The sequence below is a fragment of the Alexandromys fortis genome, unplaced genomic scaffold (assembly GCF_014885135.2).
Source record: "Alexandromys fortis isolate MF-2015 unplaced genomic scaffold, M_Fortis_MF-2015_v1.1 scaffold_10, whole genome shotgun sequence".
Classification (NCBI taxonomy): Eukaryota; Metazoa; Chordata; class Mammalia; order Rodentia; family Cricetidae; genus Alexandromys; species Alexandromys fortis.
This window is the reverse complement of record NW_026067895.1, coordinates 10,828,131-10,849,775: the sequence shown is the minus strand read 5'-3', so window position 1 is coordinate 10,849,775 and position 21,645 is coordinate 10,828,131.

Genomic DNA, 21,645 nt, shown 5'->3' with positions numbered 1-21,645 from the left:
CCCCCTGAAAGAGCAGCTTACAGAGCTTTATTGTCAGAGTCCTATGCCACAATCTTCTGCTTCTCATAATCTTCCTGGCTTTTAATCTACTTTGAAACGTTCATTTAACAGATATGTAGTAAACTCCTACCAGCAATCAGATACTGAGCTGGGAACTGGCACAGGAGAAAACAGAGCAGGGAAACACTGCTACACACGTAGAACATGCATTATACAGAGAGAGAGAAAGGGTAAAAATATAGATGGCTTTCTCATCATACCTAGAATATATACTGTAACAAAAGCAATTAGAAAAACCACCAGGGAGTCACTTGATGTTGACTGGTCAGAAATGCACACCCTGAAAGACTGACCATGGAAACACCTGTATCAAGGACTAGGTGATGAGTCTTGGTGCAAGGAACAGGTGTGCAGACTTAGAAAGGGAAGCAGACTGCCATGACCAAGTAACAGGAAAAAACAACAGAGAGAGAGAGAGAGAGAGGATCGATGATGCAAGACCTTTTCTGACACAGAGAGATGTTCCCATCTGACTTTCAGTGGAGACAGAAAGTCAAATATTTTTCAATGAAACGAACACTTTGATGCAGCTTATATTTTCCCTTAAACTGTTTTATGTTGAGGTGACTGTAGATTCCTAGGTAATTATGAGAAAAACAAACAAACAAACAAACAAAAAAAACAAAGATCCCACTGCCTTCTTACAAAACCTCTTACAAACCACAGCCAGGATATTGACAATGGCACAACCCACTAACTGTATTCAGTCACTCATCTCTACTTCTGTCCATGCGTTCATATCATTCTACTTGGTTTTTAAAGGCAGGTTTTGGTCTATAAGAAATAATGAACAGAAAATCTAGTTCCCTCATGTGCCTGTCTGTTGCTTTCAGTCACTTTCAACCCTCTATCATCATGGCGCACCAGAATGGTGCATTTCTGCAACCGACAGAGCTTAGGCTGCATCTCCATCATCTGTACTCCAGTCCTCATTAACATGTTCTAATATTAGTTTTTATTTTTTGAGAATCTCTTACATTTACATCATTTCTATGCCTCCTTCTCTCCCTCTGCTTCTTCCATGATCCTGCCGCTCTTTCAAATGCATGACCTTGTCTTTAATTATGCTCACGCATGTGCACACACACACACACACACACGATGCACGCTCATGTACACAAACAGTGTCGCTCATTTGCAGATGCATTTAGCGCTGACACCACTTGTGAGCCAGCCCTCTCTGGGACTCTTTCCTGGAGACCGAGTCTCATCTCAGCAGCCATGACTGTCTGTAACTCTTAATCTCCAGGTGGGGCCTTGTGTGACTTCCCTATTCACTTTGGCATGTCAGCTGGTATTGTCATTGTACAGGTCTTGTTTAGGTAGCATTTTTTTTCTCAATAGTGTATAGTTTGTGTACTTTTAAGACATAGGTTCCATCTTTATGGAGAGTTTCCCTGCTCTAAAAGTTCTCCCAGTCAACTCACTTTTCTAGAAAACACCAACATTTATGGTTCCCATACTTTTATGCTTTCTAGAATGTCACAAAGTTGAGCTATCCGGCATTTAACATTTTCATATAGGCTCCTTGCACTTAGTAATAAATGTGTGAGATTCCTCTATGTGTTTTTATGATATAGGTCATTTTCTTTACTGTTGAATAATATTCCAACATCTGGATGTCCCACAGTGTATGTACCCATTCACTGGCTGAGGGCATTACTTTTGTTTGGGGCTAGAAATGAGTAAAGTGAACAAAACTGGAATAAGCATCTACGTGCGTGTCTCTGTGTGGCCATGCTCTCGGCTCCTTTAGATAAATACTTTGGACCACAAGTGCAAGCTTCCATGTTTAGAATATTCAATTTTTGTCATTACAAATAAAAAAGAAACCACTTCACACTGGTTCACACTGGCTTCCAAAGCTAGCATTTTGTACCCTCAACCCCCTCCCTCCAGCAGATGCTTGCTAACTATCATATTGTCATTGTTTGGGGGTTGGGCCATTATAGCAGTCCTGTAGAGTGATAGATCATTGTTGCCCTAATTTGCACATCCCTAATGGCATGATGCTGAGCATCTTTTCATATGCTTATGTGCCATCTGTATGTCATCTTTGGTGTGTCCATTTAGGTTTTAGTCTCATTTTAATTTAGTTGTTCATTTTCTTATTGAGTTTTTTTTTTAGAGTTGTTTGAAAAATTCCAATAGCCATCCTTTATCAAATACATCATTTACATTCATTTTATCGCAGTTTGTGGCTTTACCAAAAGTCCTCTAGGCAAGGTGCAGGGACCTCCCTCACCACAGCATTCCCTAATAAATTTCTGTCAGTAACCAACTCCCCAGGTTTGTGCCTGGGGCTGATGGCTTTCCTGAAGCATGAGACTTATAATGTCAGGACTGGCAGTTTCAAGAGTACTAGGCTAGCTGGTGACTCTGGCCTCATTGGCCCTTCTGGGTCCTCATCCTTGGAAAATTGAGCATATTCACTTGTGTAGATCTGAAGTTCTGAGTACTGTTTCTCACTCAGTTACTATCCCATCTCCTCTCCTTTGTCTTAGGTTTACTTTGGTACCTCTTATTCCTACACCTAAGATCCTCTATAATGTTTTTCTTTCTTGACTTTTTCAATTTCTGGATTATTCATGTTCTTTTATTAAATCACTTTCTTCTAGAGCCTTCAAGGGTTCTAAGACTGCATTCCAATTTTCTTTTCTTTTTTTTTTCTTTTTTTTTTTTTTGCCTACGTATTCCCAGTTCATAGAGAACTAACTGCAAGTAATTATCCCTTCTGGCCACTATAATGACCTTGAGAACAGGAACTGTGTTGTACTTTGTCCACTTTCTAGCCAGTCTATGATCTAGGAGTTGTTCATGAAACACCCACTGCCAAGAGAACAAATTTCATAAGAAATATTTGAGGTCTCAAAGGGCAATTGATTTCCAAAGGAGTTTATTCCTACGTTACCAGTGTGTTTCAGAACAAGATGACAAATTGAAACTTAACTATTGACACTTTAAAACCACTTTAAAATGTTTGCTTTTACTGGTTCTTTTGAAATTCAATGATCAGAAACAAAAAAAAACATTAATCATAGATTTACTATATATTTTTAGAACACTGTGGTCTTTCCAGGATTTTTTTCAAGTGTTCCTGGTCAGTTATGAGAACTGCGGGGGAAGTGCTTTCAGAGATAAGGTCCTTACTTCCCTCTCTGGCCCTGGTGGGGTTCCTCTCTTTAGCATCTGAGACGGGTGCTGTCTTTGATTTCCCTGAGGTTCCAGAAGTAAAAAGCCAAAGTCTCTCTTTTTATTTTTCTATTTATTTCATTTTATTTTTTTTACGTTGTAATAAAACATGAATGGACCCACAGTACTCACATATCTCCAACAAGTGGCCCAAAGCAGCAGCTGCAGGCATCTTTACGTCCAGATTTTAACTCAGAGGAGACATTTCTGGGCAAGGGGGGATAGGGGGTTTCAGCACAGGATTCAGGACTCGAAGTGCTGGCGTGCAGGATGAGGATGGGGCAGGAATCACTATGCCAGTTAGATCATTACAGGAAAGCAAACAGGGTGAGGCTTCTCCCCCAGGAAGCACGCCCCTGCCCAAAACAGGGAGGTCCTGAGATTCCTTTAAGGCCGCACGGGGAATTTTCCCATCCAGGAACAACTGGCTGCCTTATTTTTAGCCGGGCTCCTGTTTTTATTAGCTGACATCTTAGAGGTAGTGATTAAGGCGTAAACACATAATAGGAAGGAATGTCAGTGATGAGATTTAAACAATGAATGTCTCGAATTTTCCAAGGCCTGATTTTTCACAAGAACCACAAGATGGCATTGTGTGCTGTGGGACTGAGTTCTGACAGCGAGAACTGACAGCAGACACCGGAAGGCCAAATTGTTTCAGATTCCGCATTTGATTTCAAAGGCCAGCCTTCTTCCACATCTGCCCTGTTCGGTGTGCTCTGTGGCTATGCTGTGCTGAGTCACAAAAGAAGACAGAGGACCAGACCCAAAGATAGGCAGCCTGGAGAAGGGCGCTGCAAGGCTGGGAGAAATACTCATCACAGCAGCGTTAGGCGGGGAAAGATTCCATTTGCTCTCCCACATCGATGCAAAGGAGATTAGGTCTGATGTGGCTATAGTTCAAACAATTCTAATATTTGTTCAAATTAATTAACTGTTGCAGATTTGATTTTTTTCTCTTTGATATCATCGATCCACATACACAGACATTATAGCTTCCTTATAGTATACTTTGGATAGAACGGTGCCTATCACCTCAAGACTGTGAATGTGGTGCCCTAATGTAAGACAAATGGAACAAATACATAGCAAGTTGCCTATACTTTATAAAAGTTGCTAATCTCAGTGTGGTCTAGAAAAGGGAACTAGTAAAGTGGTACTCTATGATTTAGCCTTAGCCAATCAGATCTGAAGACTCAGGGGTTTTGCCCTGTGCCACACTGTTCTTAGACATTAACCAGTAGAACAAAGCAAGGGTGTGAGTTCTGCCTTTAGCTACAGCATCGCTCTCTGTATCGGGGTGATGGACTGCATATGTCTACAGACATGATAGGCCAGATCTTTGGTACCCCATATTTCTGTTCTTTAATGTTCTGGTTGAGATACCTGAGTAACAGAACATAGGCCATAATAGGATAATCTTCCCTTTTACCTCAGTGAACCATAAATGGGTTTTCATTGTTCATGCAACAGAGAAAACTTGGGTTATGAATCATTATTTTTCCAGTTTACTCCATGCCGTGCCCATGTTCAGGGTCATGCATAACAAATCTTACCTCGGTTTGAGAGCCTATACATGAGGAGTAGGTGACAGTCTGAGATGCCTGATAAATAAGACATGGTCCCTGTCCTCAAGGGACTTAGAGTCAAGTAAGAGTTTTCTAAATGTTATGGAAGGGGTAGGCAGGGGAATATAAATGAACACAGAAAGCCTTCCATCTCCAGGGCACAGTGTGGATGGGGGAAGTCTCCAAGATATAGGATGCATCAGGCTGGTTTTGAAGAATAAGTTAGAAGTGAAGGGATTAGCTGGAATTTTGTCTTTTCCTTAACTTCCTACGTTTCATTAGACACCTTCTCAGTAGAAGGCGCTCTACCAAGTCTCTATCTGATAATGATTTGAAGACACAGGGTCTTCATCTCCCCTTCCTTCAGGGGTGGGTTACTCCTCTCCCTAAGAGATTCATATCTACAGATCTCATTATCTAGGCTCTGTAAACTTTGATGATGACTGGGCTTGGCCAGTGTGGAAGGAGAGAGAGCAGTAATTATGACACATAACCCTTCTGGATATTGTAGCTATGCCTGGTACTGACCCCACTTATGACAATAGCTTCTGTTGGAGGCACTGACATTAGCTTTAGATGTCCACTAAACTGTGAGAAGCCTATTTGCACTCACTTCCTGCTGCTTATTCCAGCATGCCATTATGGTCCGTGTTGGTTATTTACCGCCACTAATGCTGTAACTCTTTAAATCATTCTTTCAACCAAAAAAAAAAATGTTAAGGACTCCCTTACCAAAAAAATGGAATATAATGCTTGCTAAAGGGCACCCTTCCTGATAAAGGTGAGAGAAAAGAGATTTAACTATACCCGCATTTATTTCTGACAATACTCAATCCCTGAAAGTGTCATGGGAACATATTTAATGTTGGTGAGCTGAGTGACCTTTGGCAGGACCATTTGCATTTCTGACTCCCCATAAAAGATGGAACCATAATGTAATCCTTGTCTATGGCTAGAGTGGATGAGATGCAATCAATTCTAGCTAGTGTTTCTTGAATTTCTTAATATGTGCTAACAGAGTGCTGGCGTGAGAGCCATAGAGAAAATAAGAAAAGTCTTTCCTTAACAAATTCATAGTCTAGATGAGAAAGAACCCTAAATCACCAGTTTAAGAAGAGAAGGCACAATCTAGTGTAGCCTGGGTTTTCTGTAACAGCAAATCAGTACTGAAAAGCAAGATTTAGTCACTAAAGGTTACTTCATTTTCCTGTGATACCTGAAGCATGATGAGCAGCTATATTGTGGCTTCACCATTTGTAAGATACTGTGGGTTCTGGAAGAGAGAGGGAGAGGAAGAGAAGGTGCGAGCAATGGAATCATCATGGCAGGCAAAGGAGCCTTCTACTCACAGCCATGTTGTGTGCCTCCACTACTCACAAGGGCTCACAGGGAGCTTAGTGGAGGAGGTTATACTCAATGCTAGGTGATGGAATGAATACAGAAAATGATACAGATGCACGAAATGGAGTGGTATTCATCCTCAAAGAACAACGAAATCTTGTTGTTTGCTAGGAAACATATGGGACTAAAGAGCATCACAGTAAATGAAACAAGTCAGCCACAGAAAGTCAAATACTACATTTCCTCCCATTTGTGGGTCCTGAGATTCTGTGTAGGTACATAAATGTGTGTGTGTGTGTGTGTGTGTGTGTGTGTGTGTGTGTGTGAAGGGAGTCTAAGGAGAAGTATAAGGGAGGAGACAGGTGAGAGAGAGCTATGGAATAATCATCTTAAGACTTGTCACTCTGAAATGGTTTAATAAAATGCTGATTGACCAATAGCCAGACAGGAAGTATAGGTAGGGTGGCAAAACTGAGAATTCTGGGAAGAGAAAGGGCAGAGTCAGAGAGTCACAAGCAAACACGGAGAAGCAAGATGGGCATATTATGCTGAGAAAAGATACCAAGTCAAGTGGCTAAACACAGATAAGTATTATGAGCTAATTTAAGTGTAAGAATTAGGTAGTAATAAGCCTGAGCTATCAGCCTAGCATTTGTAAGTACTATTTATCCTATGAGTCAATTATGTGGGAAGTGGCTACTGGGTCTTTGGGAAGAGGTGGTCAGGACAGGAAATATCTGCTTACAAGAGAGAAATAGAGGAGGACAGATAAGGGGAGAGGGTGGAAGGAATATCACAAAATGTAATATACTTGGGAAATTTTCCTATATGAAGCCTGATACTATGAACAATGAACACACACCGATTTAAAAAAAGAATGCAAACAAGAATAAAATGGAATTAATCTGATAGTAAAGAGAATGCAGAATGTTCTAGCTAATCAGAATGGTGTATTTAAAGGTAAGGTAGTGAGGGAAAGGGTGGAGTCTTCAGGCAAGGGCATGCCTTTGTGCATAGTTAGGACACATGAGAACAGAAGATATATAAAAGTAGAGTGGAGAGAGAGGCTGTGTTCAGGTAACCAAAGGCAAAGGCATTATATCCCCAACACAGGATTTAGCAATTTACCGTAAAGGTTATGAGAAAACAGTATAGGATTTCAAAAATAGGGAAAGTACATAAGAAACAAAGTAAGTCAAGAATTATTAAAATTGAAAAAAATAATCCTCCTAGAATAAAACATATCAGGAGAAGTGAAATAGGGTGTGAATTTAATCTAGAAACAAATAGAAAGACAAAAAAATAGGTTGAGTAGGGAAAAACAGAATGCAGTGGACTTGGTCTATGTCATCACGGGGAATTGAGGAATCAAGGCTGCACTCAGGACTTCTGACTAACGTTTCTTCATGGGACATCGTATCATTCTGTGAGCTAAAAAAGGTAGAATGAGATTTATTGGGAGGCTAGATACTCATTCGGTGTGAAACATGACAAATATAAGACAATCTCTGGGTGGCCATGCACATTCCAGTTTTCCCTCCTTCTCACTTGTATTTCTCAGAACAACCATAGAGAGTGCCGAGAATGTAACAACATTGCTTAAGAGGGCAGGAGCCACAGCATCACTGGCTCCGTTCTGCTCTTTTCTGGTCCAGGATGACCCAAAGTGTGTTAGCCTAGCATTTCATGTTTCATCTGGGTGTAAAAACCATCTGGGTGGAGCATGCTTTCCAGGATCCTTTGGCTGTATAACAAGCAAGCCACCTTCACATAAGACTGTACTTCTGGCAATTTTTATATCTTAGAGACCCACCTAGCTATGGACCCTATACTCCTGCTGTCCCTTGTCACTTATTGTGGGTAATAAACCTGTCTATTGTAATGCATTGTTACCAAGCGCTCTTTCTTGCCACACTGGTGTAATTGACAGATACTGGCATGGCCCAGAGTACAGTGAGCAAGATGTTAGAATCTTTCCTTGAAAAATAAAAAATAAATGTCTTTAAACTGAGTAATTGACAAGGGGGGCTGAGTAGGAAGGGCAAGATATCCAAAGGCATGCTAAATTACTCCTTGGGAATGTAGCAAGCAATTATTACTTCATCTTTGACTTTAGTAAAGAATTATAATTTCCAATTTTCTGCATGTAAACTCAATCTCTAATATATTGGCTACCTGAATATTTTTTTATCCTGACTACCAATGTGAAAGTTGGATTAACCCCCATAAAAATACAATCACATGAAAACAAAAACACAGAAAAACATACAAAATTATGAGAAAGCAGCAAATTAAAAAAAAAACACAAAATAAGGGAGTTTACACAAAGTAGTTGCCATTTGTTTCAATTTTTATTAAAACATTAATATTATAGATATAAAATGATCACATTTCTTTCTTTACGGAGAGACAAATCTCTCCAAACCAATCCATATCGTATATGGAGCTTACAAGAAATGACACTGCAAAGCATTTGGGGGGTTGTCAGCAAAGACTCCTCAAATACAAATACAAAGTAAACAGAAATAATAAAATGGGTATTATTAATATTAAAGAAGATTGGGTTGGAAGGAAATAATGCATGAGATAAAGCATTCGATATGTAATGAATTCTGGTAGATGTTTGCAGTGAACAATCAGTCAAAGATTTGATCAAAAGCAACAACACAGGGAGAGACTCAACTGTTAAAAGGGGCTACGGGAAGCATTGTTTGTCTTCATGATGACTAGGAATCACCACTGATTAGGAGCCTCAAAGCCTTCCTAGTTAGACAACACCTTCCTTGCTGCTCTGCCCTGTGCATATGTCAGCCTTCACGTCCCCATTCCCTTAGGGAATGACTAATTCCAGTATTAGGCCCAGACTAATACCAGAAACGATGGGTATGGGGAGAAAGTACAGCCTATCCATGGGCACAGCCTTTGCAATTCCCAGAAGGATCCTCAAGCTTCACCCACAACAGCTAAGCAGGACTGTCCCCAGGACTGTAGCAGATTACAATGGCACCAGGATACAGAACCTGATTTAGACTCTGAAGTCTAGGGCTCTTGATCATGCTCTACTGGTGCCATGCACAGAATTTTGGAGGTTTGAGGGAGCTCTGATCACTTAGTAGGCTGGCCAGGATTTCTGTTTGCTTGCTTGCATGCTTTTTGTCAGCTAGAATCATCTGAGGGGAAGGAGCCTCAGTTGAGAAAATAGCTCTATATGACTGGACTGTAGGCAAGAATGTAGGACTTTTTTTTATATCAGTAATTGATATTGGAGGACCCAAATCATTGTGGGTGGTGTCACCCCAGGCCTGGTTGTCATGGGCTCCATATGAAAACAGGCTGAACAAGCCATACTGAACAAGCTAACAGCACTCATCTATGGCTTTTGCATCAGCTCCTGCTTCCAGGTTCCTACCCTGCCTGACTCCCATCAATGATGTATAATCAAAACAAACCCTTTTCTCCCCAAGTTTCTTTTGGTCATGGCGTTTCATCACAGTAATAGCAACCCTAACTAAGACATCTAGTAATCCATAATCACAAAATGTAAGCATAAAACCAAGGCTTCCAATAATTCTCCCTTGACAAAGTTAAGATTGTTCAGGTTAGCTTCTTATACTCTAAAAACATATATTACTAACAAATGTAAGAATTTTACTTTTTAATTTTTTGACATTGCTTCTTTACTTGAGATAGGATCTTGCTCTGTAGTCAAGATTATTTTCAAACTCATCATTCTCCTGCTTCAGCCTCCTGAGTGCTCAGATTATGTGTTTGCCACCATACTGGCTACCATCTCACTCTCAACTATACAACTTTCAAGTCACTTAATCTGCAAATCAATGAAATAAATCTTGAGGACCACAGGGTCTGATACTTTGCAATTTTGAGCATTTCTATACTTGTTAGAACTCCAGCTTCTTTGCGAGAGTAATACTGTCCACAAGGCTACCTGCCCTCTAAGGAGTCTCCTTGGTGATGCCAACATTGTATTGATCTACTGTATTCCGAGTGTTACATGGCTTCACAAGCTAATAAGTGTTAATCACTATATGCTAAGTGTTATCATATAGAGTCACCACATCTCTCCAAGATGGCAAGCTCCTCTAGCCTCTGAACAATGATTGACTGACCTATTAAAATGATGTGTAGTTAATCTTTACTTGTTGAATAAATTGAAAGCAATGGGGATTCAAGAGGATCTACTCAATATTATTATTTTAAAATTCTAAGAATTAATGTTGGCTACCATAAAACCCATAAAACTACCCCATTGGAAATATCATGAAATAGACTTTAAGTAACTCAGGCAGAATATCCTTCATTCATCTGTGAATTGGGCAAAGATGTAATAGTTCAGGTAGGAAGGCAGTAAGACTCTCATTCATTGGAAATACTTAGTGTCTACAACAGCTAGGTAGTGATGTCTTAGGAGAAATTTAAATCTCAGATAGGGACTTGAAGTATCTACCCTTCAATATTCACTCTAACTAGGAATCTCCCAAGATCTCTGGCCATTTGTAACAGGACTAGTTTCTCAGTTCCTCAGTTGGTCAGTCATTTATTCACTAGTAGAAACTGGAGAAGTACCAAGTGGAAGAGATCCAATAGGGGCTTTGAGGAATTCATACCCTTTTCAGTTCTTTAAGCAGTTACACAAGAAAAGAGAAAGCCCACACATCCTGGGCTGTTTCACCTGGAAGCATGAAGTTAAGAAAATATCTTGCAAATCCCATGTCAATGGCAGCAGGACCATTCTAACAACTAAACCAGTGAGCTTATCAGTGGAGTAATAGGCTCCACACAGGAATGAGTGCTGTTACCCAGATACACAGAGGTCAGGTGACCAGCTGCTAGGCACAAAGCGGGCAGACTGGATGCCATAGGATGACAGGGTTATAGTTAAGGCATCCACAGATCTCATTGTTCTTAGGACAGTCTTCAGTTATATGTTCCCCTGGTGTATTGACTGACTTGCCCACCTTTCATTACCCCAAATTCCTCAGTTTCAAGGTAATTCAGATGGTCACTCTAGTTAAATTACACATTTCTAAAATCCCTTTCCAGTTTCATGAAATCACCGATGTTTTGTTGAGATGGGGGAGCTGGGTTCTGCTTAGATTATGCCATCAAAGAGGATTAACAGAAGGGAACAGTTCCCAAGATTCCATGGGGTGTTGTCTCCATGCCACAAGTCCCAATGGTAACATTGAGGAAACCAATCAAGTAGTTGTGCCTAGTTCTAACCCCTACTGCACAAGGACTTCTTTCCTGCCCTACAGTGAGCAACACTCTCTTCCTTTAGGGCATCTTGAATACAAAATAGTTTTCAAGGGAAAATATCATAAATGTTCACTAGGAGTGGCCCTTGTGTTCTATATATTTCAGAATAACAATTCATATGGCTATTGTGATTAAGTGTTAACATGTGTTACCATCATATGTTGGCTTATTATAATTCATGTCAAGGTCCCAATCTTATCAATGAGGAATTGAGGAGCTGTTCAAAGTCAGAATATTCTATGCTAAATTACATACTATTATTACAAAAGATTTTCATTGTCACCCAGGTGCCAAAGACAATCGCCTTCTCAATAAATATTTATGTGATAATGAAGTTTGAATGGTAAAGTGTGTGAATATTTGAAATCCATCTCTCCCTGTCTCTGAGACATATTGAGTATCATCCTCAAAGAGTCATACATGTTACTGTATAGCCAAAGCTTTATCATAGCTCTACCCACAAATCTGTACCTTTATCTACCATGATAATGCTAATAATCTTGGTGCCTAGCATATTATCCAGTAAAACCTTAATCAATATTGAGGCTCCATCAGAAAATGGGTGCTCTTGCCTTTACATAGGTGCAGATGAATTCATCAGCAACTGGGTGCCACTGGGATAACTCAGCTCTTAAAAAATTCAATGGGTGCAGTTGGAAAGACCACAAACTTTAAAATTCATGGGATCTCTTGTCCAGTACTGAAACTGTATTCCAGTGTTCATCAGTAATAAAGAACACACACACACACACAATGCATATAAGCATTGAACAGAACCAGCATCTGCATTTTGACAATGTCTTAGGTGACTTCTATATATTTTAAGCATGAGAAACATTAGCCTACAATGCCCTTCACCCACAGCCTGCAGGTTAGGATCCTTCACCCAGAGTCTTCAGGTCTGCATGCAGACTTGGATTTTTCTACTTCCTGTCATTCTTAAGTTACAGGAATAAACCAAACATTTGACCAACACAGAAGAAGGAACTCCACAATTCAATTCCCTTCTTCAGCTTATACTAAAAGCTTTCCAAGTCCTAACCAGTTCCCAAGACCAACTAACCTGGAGCACTATTCTTGCAACCTAAATCTTCATAGATGTTCTTTGTTCCAAAACACACCCACAGACCTTTATCCAGAAAGACACACTTGACCCCTGCCTGATGACCATTGCCCGACCCTCCACCTCCCCTCCAAAGATTTGAAGAGTGCTTCCAGGAAAGCAGAATCTAGTTCGGTAGTTTTTACACAACTTTCACACAAGCTTTCCAAGAGCATGAAATGCAATTAACACCGCTGTGAAGTCCACAGTTGTTTGCCAAGTTGTCGGCCAAGGCTTTTGTTACCTGACATATAAGCAGCTGTTCCCAACTAACGCAAATTGTCACTGGGATTGGGAGTTAGTAGATATAAGCGAAACAAATCCACCCTTTGGATTGACATGGAACACAAATGCTTCCCTCTTTGGTCTCCCCGGTCAACTCCAGCCTCCAGTCACCTGATTGTACAGCCGTGGTCAACAGGTTCATTTTTCTTTATGCAATTCAGTCCTTTTTATTATTTCTCCCCCAAGGTTCTGCTCTATTACACATTTTTATTTCTGTAGTCTGGGATTTGGGACCTCTGCAGACACAGTAAAGAGGTTAATCTGAGCTGAGATAGATCGGATCTGTTACACTCGTTCTGATCCAGCTGACTGCCTCCCTGCTGGACCAGCCTGAAATCTTTGGTACTGCTGCACACCGTGTCTCTGGTAGCGAGCTTTTCTTCCTCTCTTTTAAATGATTTTAAAGGCCGCTATGTTTTCATTATAGATGATATGGTTAAATCTTAAAGTGCCACAAAGTTAAAAGCACACACTAAATTTGATAGATATTTTCCCTCTCGGGGTTATAAAATAGAAACATAAGCAATATAAAGTTATTTTCAAACTTCAGGGACATGAACTAGAAAATATAACCAGATATGTTAGAATTATTGTTGTTCTTGGGGGGGCTAGAATCATGAATGCAGCAGCTGGTTTTTTTTTTTTTAGATATGCTTATATTCTTCTTACAACAATAGATACAGATGCACTGTCTGCTGACAGAGACACACATGGTCATTCTGCACTAGAGACCAGATCTCACTGGCTCCCATCAGTGTGAAGCTGTTGGGGCTGCCCGAAACTGTCAGGCTTTGGTGACCGAAAGCACTAAGGGATGGTAGATCCTGCCGTGAAAGCAAAGACAAACCCCCATTGGAAAAAAAAATCCCCTTGAGTCTAGGAGGAGACTTTGTCATAGCTCTAAGGTCCCTTAGTTTGTCCTGGATTTTGGACTACCTGCTTATCAGAAATTGATTTAAAGATGATTACAGGCTGGCACTGGTAAGAATTGAATACAAATCAGCAACGAGTCTAACAGACACCCAGGCTTCCTCTGACAAGGTTAAACAGTTTTAGCGACTAAATCTGGTTTTTCATTGCACCAAGCATGATGCTAGATATGTTTGGATTCTGAAGAGCACATGATTGGCATAATCTACGCTGCTCAGCACAATGCTCACCCTAGAAAACCGGAGCTTCAATGACCTCTTAGTACCCTAAGATAAAGCCTTCTAGGGCTGCCCAAGACCAGAGGCGTAGACAGTCAGAGAGTCTTGTCTTCAATGAGTTTCAGATTCAGATACAATGTTGTTGGAGTCTCAAGAGCCATTAGGAAGATACATGGGACACATCAAGATACTACAAGGAGCTGCATATCCATGGGACATATCAAGGCACTATAAGGAGTTGCACTTTTGAAGAAAAGGGATCATCAACACCTTACCTTGTCTTGAGCTGTAGATGCTTCAGGCGAGGACTGAAGCCGGAACAAATCCAGGATTCCATCTTCCCTCATGAAGAAACCATAAATCAGATTGAGAACCAGGAACAACCTATATCAGGTTCTTTCTTCTTGTGTCACCAGCCAGCTCCCAAATCATGATACAGAAACTTACAAGTTTTGAATGCTCAGTCCGGCTTAGGCATGTTTCTCGCCAGGTCTTTTAAATTTACCTGTTTCTCATTATCTTTACCTCAGGGCTTTCTGTCTTTCCTTACTGTCTTGCTAGCTCTCTGTCTGGCTGACGGATGACTGCCCGCTTCTGGCGCCAGGTGTTTCCCTCGTCGTCCTCGCCTCTCTTCTTCTTCGTCCCATTCCTCTCTCTTCCTCTTCTTCCCCTTCTTCTATTTATTTTCTCTGCCTGGCAGCCCCACCTATCCCTCTCCTGTCTAATAAACAACTGGCCATTCCGTTGCTTATCAGAACAATCAGGTGCCTTAGGCAAGGGAAACAGATGCAACACATCTTTCCATAATTAAACACACGTCGTTACATTGCTAAACAAATGCAGCACAAAGTGAGGTAACACACCTTTATACAGTTAAAGTAACATTCCACAGCATAAACAAACGTAACACATCCTTGGCCAGTTAAAATAAGATTTCACAACAACACCTCAGTTTACCAAATAACTTTACTCATTTCTCCTTACAGAGCTCCAGAGACCTAAGAAATGACTGGTGATAAAGATCCTACTAGATAAACCTTCCATATCCATGGTGCTGTTGCATCAAAATATCTGGATGCTTTCAGAGGAAGCATAACATTCTCTGTGTTAACCACACATGTAATTGTTTTGAATCCACTTGTCTAACTTCAAAGGAAACCGTTGTTTAGCAATTAGCCCTCAGTGTTTTTTCACTTGGTCTATAAAATCACTCTGACAATGGAGAAGCTGGCAAAGGTGGCTGGGGGCATCCTTCACACGGCTTTCATCTCCCTGAAGGGACACCCCAGCTCTCTACTTCAGAATCTCAGCGACATAATCACTAGGAGGGACCTGATGGATTGCACTCTGCCTCTGAAGGAGCAGCTCATACATCAATGTCTCCCAAAGCTTCTGGGGGTTTTGTTTTTATGAAAAGGTGAAGCCACCCGGGAGCAACAGCTGTTTGTTTGGTTTATCCTCCAAATTCTCCTTACAAGATGCCACTGTGGCCACCGATGATGCTTCTGGTGTAGCCCACATTTTCCACTAGGCTGGGATTAGAAATAAGCATCATGGATCCACTTCTCTTCTCTTTATATGCTTGTGTGTTTTAGTAAAACAACAACAGCAACAAAAACCCCTCTCATTTGTGGTTTCTCCTGTGTACACAACTGAATTGCTATATCCTTCTCTGATGATTCTTGTTCTCCAACTTATAAATTGGCAAGTTCCAATTGTCCATATATAAGTTGAGTTTTCTTTCGAAGTCAGAGCCCACATAGAAAGAAGATTGAAGTTGTGCTGATGGCTTCCCCCAATTTCCTTAAGCAATCATGTATTTTTTCTATGCGTTCACTGAAAAACAACTAATAACAGCAAAAAAACCCTTTTCTGCTCTGCATATTTTTTTTATAAAAAAACAAATTTTAATTAAAGAAAGATGTGGCAGCGAGTGGGAACTTTAGTGACAATATAAATAATTGGACTCTTTCTGAAGCTTCAGGATATCATGTAATTAGCCAATTTCAAATGTGTGCTGTTATTTACATAATCAGATGGGCTAACTACTCACACTTACCAGAACATGTCACCTTCTCTTTCCACTTTGAATATCAATTATAATGAAGATAGAGAAAAAGAAAGATAGGATAGAAAAAGTAAAGATTGCTTTCCTATGATGTCTAGAGTAAAAGTTAAATAAGATAAAATTTAAAAATATATATGTATATATATATATATATATATATATGTTTGATGTACCGTGTGAAATCAACTGTCTGTTATTAGTAGAATTGCTAGATAATAGACTACATCCTATGACCGTCTTTAGATAAAAGAACATTGTTATAACATTATAACGTGGTGTTTCACAAAGTGTGACGCCCAGAAGGACATCACTCCAGTACTTATTCCCCTGGGAACTATTAGAAATGAAAATGATCAGGCCGCATGTTAGACTGCTGGGTCAGCCCTGGGGATGCAGACCAGAAACTGTTTCAGGGAGTCAGTCCTTCAGGAGATTCTGCCGGCTACCCACTGAAAAGCACAGCTGAAACTCTGGGATGCAGCATTTCCTGGATGACCACTAGGTGGCTCTGTTGCTCAGGACAGACTGGTTTAAGGAGGGGAGCAGGGCCTCAGAGGACGGGATGGATACCACTCTAAGATGGGTGAGAAAGTCTCTTACTTGTTGCTTCTATTTATTTCCAAGTAAACATCCACTGTCCTAACTTCCCTAGAATGCTTACAGGACACCACTATGATTTTACTTGCAAATATAGAAATTGGTATTAATCTGCAGGAAATAAAATGTTTTCTGTACTGTATTACCAAATATTGCCATTGTTACCTAAACACTGCATTTGCCCCTTCCTTGACTTAGTAGAAACTGTTTCAGAAGCGTGTCCTGACATTGCTAGTATAATCAGCGGTCAGCCTTTACCCCAATCTGTCGTTCTAGTGCATTTTCTAACCCATTCTCACCCTTTCCCCAACTCACTGGGTCTATTTCGGACGTCCCTTAGGTCCTCACCCTTCCGCCTTTGTGGGGCTGGACTTACACTGAACCTCCAGCATCTTTCACAGCCTGTTCTAGATTCAATATTGATCACCCAATGATCAATATTGGAGAAATAGGACAGTGGACTTCACTCCTTTAATAGGGGTACCAGGAGGATGAGCAAGCAGGGGCGAGGTTCCTTGCAGCAGCAGACTGTGGGCTGCACACAGTTTGCCCATACTCAGAAGATGCCCCAGTTCAAACGCTTCTCATAAAGCAATGTAAATTCTTCAAAGAAAAAGCACTGTAAAGATTCGTATGAATATTTTAAATCTCTCTTTTTAAGCATCATCATTTTTATTTATCAAAAGAAAAAGTTTTTTTTTTCACCCACAGGGGTGAATGAGGAAGGATCTCCTCGTACCCAGTCTGTGGGTTTTTTAAGAAGACCAAAGCCCTCGAAGGGCACCTCTAACACTCCGCATGGCCTTTACCATTTATTAATAATGGACAATCTCATCCACAGAACTTGGAATCTTCAACCTTTATCAGAGACGGTTATGCCCACAGTAAAGAAAATCACATATATCAAAAGCAACATAGCAATCTGCCTGCTGTTTATTCGGTTTTGATAACACTGACTTAGCCTATGGGTCAGCAGCTGGAGATACTCTTAGACTCAGAGATCATTCGCTATACTGGGGGCAGACAAACACTATAGTATAGCATTTACTATACCATATACACTCTTACTCCCTTGGTTAGGGACAACTGTATAGGACTTTAGGATATTAATTTTTAAATCGGGAGAGAATTTGGAGACAGCAGAATTATTAGTTTTGCCTGGCTTCATAGATACAGTGAAAATAAAACCATTATTTCTCTTCACGATTCTGTTTCAGTACTCAACAGTGCTGAATATACCTTGTAAGTTTCAGCGAATAGCAGAGTTAGAGGGGAAAGCCATAGCAATAATGAGGGTGGAGGTACTGGTGTTGGCTAAAAGTTGCCCCCAGAGTGGGGAGGGAGTTCTTGGCTGCACAGCTAGATACAGGAGGTTGGAGCTAGACATCAGTGACCTTTAGAGTCAGGGCGGAACTAAATGCCTAGGAGCACGCAGCACCCATGGGACTTCACTAAGCTCTAGAACAACTTGTTACAATTAAAGAAAAAGATTGGAAGTGACACGCTGGAGTTGAAAATGACCAGGAAATAAGAGCGCTGCCTCCCTGTATTGACACAGACTGGATCCTCTACTGGAATTCATGAAAGGTGAAATTAGATAAGATTTTGGAAAACCTTGGGAGGTCAAGAAGGGCTGAACCTTCAAGGTACAGGCTGTGCCTAGAAGTTAGACATTTGGTGCCGAGAAGAGAAAGAGATGCCACAGAAAAAAAAAATATATGGTCACATTTCTAATCCATTGTGTTGGCTGTTAATGGATGGGGGTGGGGGGCAATGAGGCAAAACGACAGAAGAGTGGGAATGATTACCGAGAGATGCTTCTTATTTTACCTTAACTTTAAAGATGATTTTTAACCTCACAGTCTTGTTATGGATCCTACAATTAGAATTAAAAGGAGAAGGGAATTCTTCCCACCTCGTTGAAACGTTGGTCTAACTTCAGAGCTCACAGTTGCTCCTTTCTCTGCTCTGTACAGTTCTCAAAGCCCTGGATGGCGTGGTGGCAAGTGTTGTCAGTGTTACAGGCCATGTGGAGTCACGTCATTGTGGGGCTTATAGTCGTCTGCTTAGGAGACTATGTTGCACAGACACAGGGCGGGCCGGAGGTTGAAAGACTCTCCGAACCCTGAATAACGGCCCTCAGTCAACCTCAGTGAGAACCATGTAAACACCATGCTTTCCCTCCCGTCTCTCCAGTGAGACAGTCCACACAGGCGCAGCCTGCCTCTCTATTCCAAGGCTCCAGGTGTCCCACCTACTTGCTCTGGGCCTTGAAGTCACGGCTAAATGTACTGACTTCACACCTTTCAGGGACAGTCATAGAAATAAATTGTTCACACCACACGGCGATCCTTGGGGATATTTCTGCAGAAACTAAACCTGAGAAGTATGACCTTGCTGTGCACTTGTATTTCCTACCAAAATGATTGCATTAAGGTTTGGTATTGACTGACCAAATCTGGCTCCATCTTGTGCAGTGCTCATAAGTTGCCAAGCCACAGAGTTTCGAACCAAGGGAGGTGGCCTTGGGTGAGTGTCACAGCCAGGGCAGCTGCAGAGGACTTCCATGCTAGCTTTTCCAAGGCTGTGCACTTTTTCTTGAGAGGAAAAAAAAAACAGGCTGGTCATTCCATCACCGTGGGGACCCTAGGCTTCCAAAGGCTCTGTTCACAGCAAGTAAGTGAAATATAAACATATGAGTGTTTCACATAATATCTAATATGAACAAAACCCCAGAATATTGAAAGGAATTTAGAGAACCAAAGAAAGATCCAGGTCGTGATAAAAAGTAAAGGAATAAATTAACATCTGAAGGAATTCCAATCTATGCCATTTACATCCACATAGGATGAAAGCGATGGACAAAGGCATTAACATGGGGTCGAACCCTCCCCTTTCTCAGAAATCTATGTGAATGAGGGGGGGGGGAATAGGAGGAGAAAAAATAGTAATTTTTACGCCCATTTCAAGTTTTGGTTTAAACATTTGTCCCAGAAAACATTTTGGCAAGAAACACACATTTCCCAGCTGCCACTGAGCGAGCAAGTTGCAATCTCTTTTATAATATCCTTCGCAACTAAGTATTTCCTTGGGAAATTGCCTGGAAAGTTCATAACAACTAAGGATAAAATGACTTCTTGGTGAAATAGCCACATCTACATGCCAAAGAGAGACACTGTCGGGATCAGCTATAACTCCCAGATGCCAAACTCTGCCTGTGTGTCACCCAGACCCTTGAGCTGACCATCTTAGGGAAGCATTTGCAGAACGGATTATTAGGCGCCGGGGGAGGATTTGGACAAATCTGAGGATGGAGAGTCGGCCCCATCCATCTCAGCTCCTCAGATGCCAAGACTATGGGAATAAGAATGGGCTCTTTACTGCTCATGACATCTGAGGTACTGTAGAACTTCTGAGCCTCTGACTGAGAAAGCCTCCAGGGAGCATCGAGAGTCTTCCCATTCCATATTACAAGAGTAGATTCCTTGGGCAGAGGGTAAGAAAAACAACTGTGATTGCTCAGAATAACAAAACACACACACACACACACACACACACACACACACAAAACACAGGATGATTCATGGCAGCCAAACTCCGCGCAAGCAAATGCCGAGGACAAGGCAGGATAGATCAAAAATTGGCAACAGAAAGAGTGAAGGGCACAGGGCTTGCTTCTCACTGGTTGCCATAGCAGTAGGAAATGCTCACAGACACGTTTGCAAACTGATAAGTTTGCCCCCATTCTCACCTTTCAGAGATGAAAAGCTCTGAATGGGTTTGGAGGGATCTCCATAATTGATTCTGCTGACATTTCATGTCCAAGACATTGTGCCCCCAGCTTGTCAATTGAAAGGTCCACCTTAAAGTCGTCAACCAGTAATGCAGGTGTGATCTTCCTTGTTTAGCAAACTCAACATGTCCAGGGAACCAGTCTGGCGTCTGGGTTTGGGTTGGGTCTTTCCAAGCAAAGGTGGATCCATTGGATGAGTGAGCTACCAGAGAGTCAGGAGAAAGCACTTGAAGCTCAGTCTGATTTCAAGAGCAAAGGCAGCTGAACCCATTCACTCGTGCTCCCCAGGCAGAGACAGCAACAAAAAAGTGGGGTAGAGCGGGGATGGCACACACTGTACTAGGGTGCATTGTGTAGACTTAGTACATGTTCATATTTATCAAATGCAGCCACTGTGCTCAGGGAATTACACTTTATTTTAATAAAGTCACAGCCACCATGACCCTACCGGCAGAGTTAAGATTTAAATCTCCATCTGCCTCTTTACCCTGTGTCACCAAATCTCCTGTTCTAAGAACAGGTACCTAGCTTGTGTTTTCCCTTCTCCTCCTTCAGCATCACATATGTGGAAATGGCATAAGAAAGTGTAAACCCTGGGAGGTTGGTGAGACATAGGTAATATAAAAATTGGATGGGGACACTTCCCTTAAAGATATGGAGGAGGAAATTTGGATGCGTACATGTTGCCATTGAACAGGATCTCGGAAAAAACGCCTGTGACAGTAAATTGAGAAAAGTGAGGTCACAGGCTCTGAGGCCATGGAGTATGCCAGGTAAAAGAACTAGAGCTTCACTAGAACATCGGGGTTCCTTCTGTGTACTCTATGTAGCTTCTCGCCTTAAATAGGAGAAGCACCTATTCAATACTAAATAGCAAAGAAACAGACCCTGTTGATTTAAAACCTTTAGTAAGTTAAAATATTGGAGGGATCAGCTCCTCCCCAAACTCTCCACACTCTTATCTCTGGGTCGTGAACTCTGTCTTGGTCTCAGATTCTGATGAGTTTGGACAGATTCCAAGGGTCAGAGAACATAAGTGTGAAATGCATACGTTCACGTTCACTTGGTAATAACTCAGTTGAATGACTGTCTGAGACGCACAAAGCCACACACTGGTCCAGTCTGGTGTACCCCCTACAGCGATTTATGGGTCCAGAAAGGAGAAGGCTTCTGGGGCGAGTTGCCTGTAGGGAGGAGCTTCTGGTTTCCAGCAG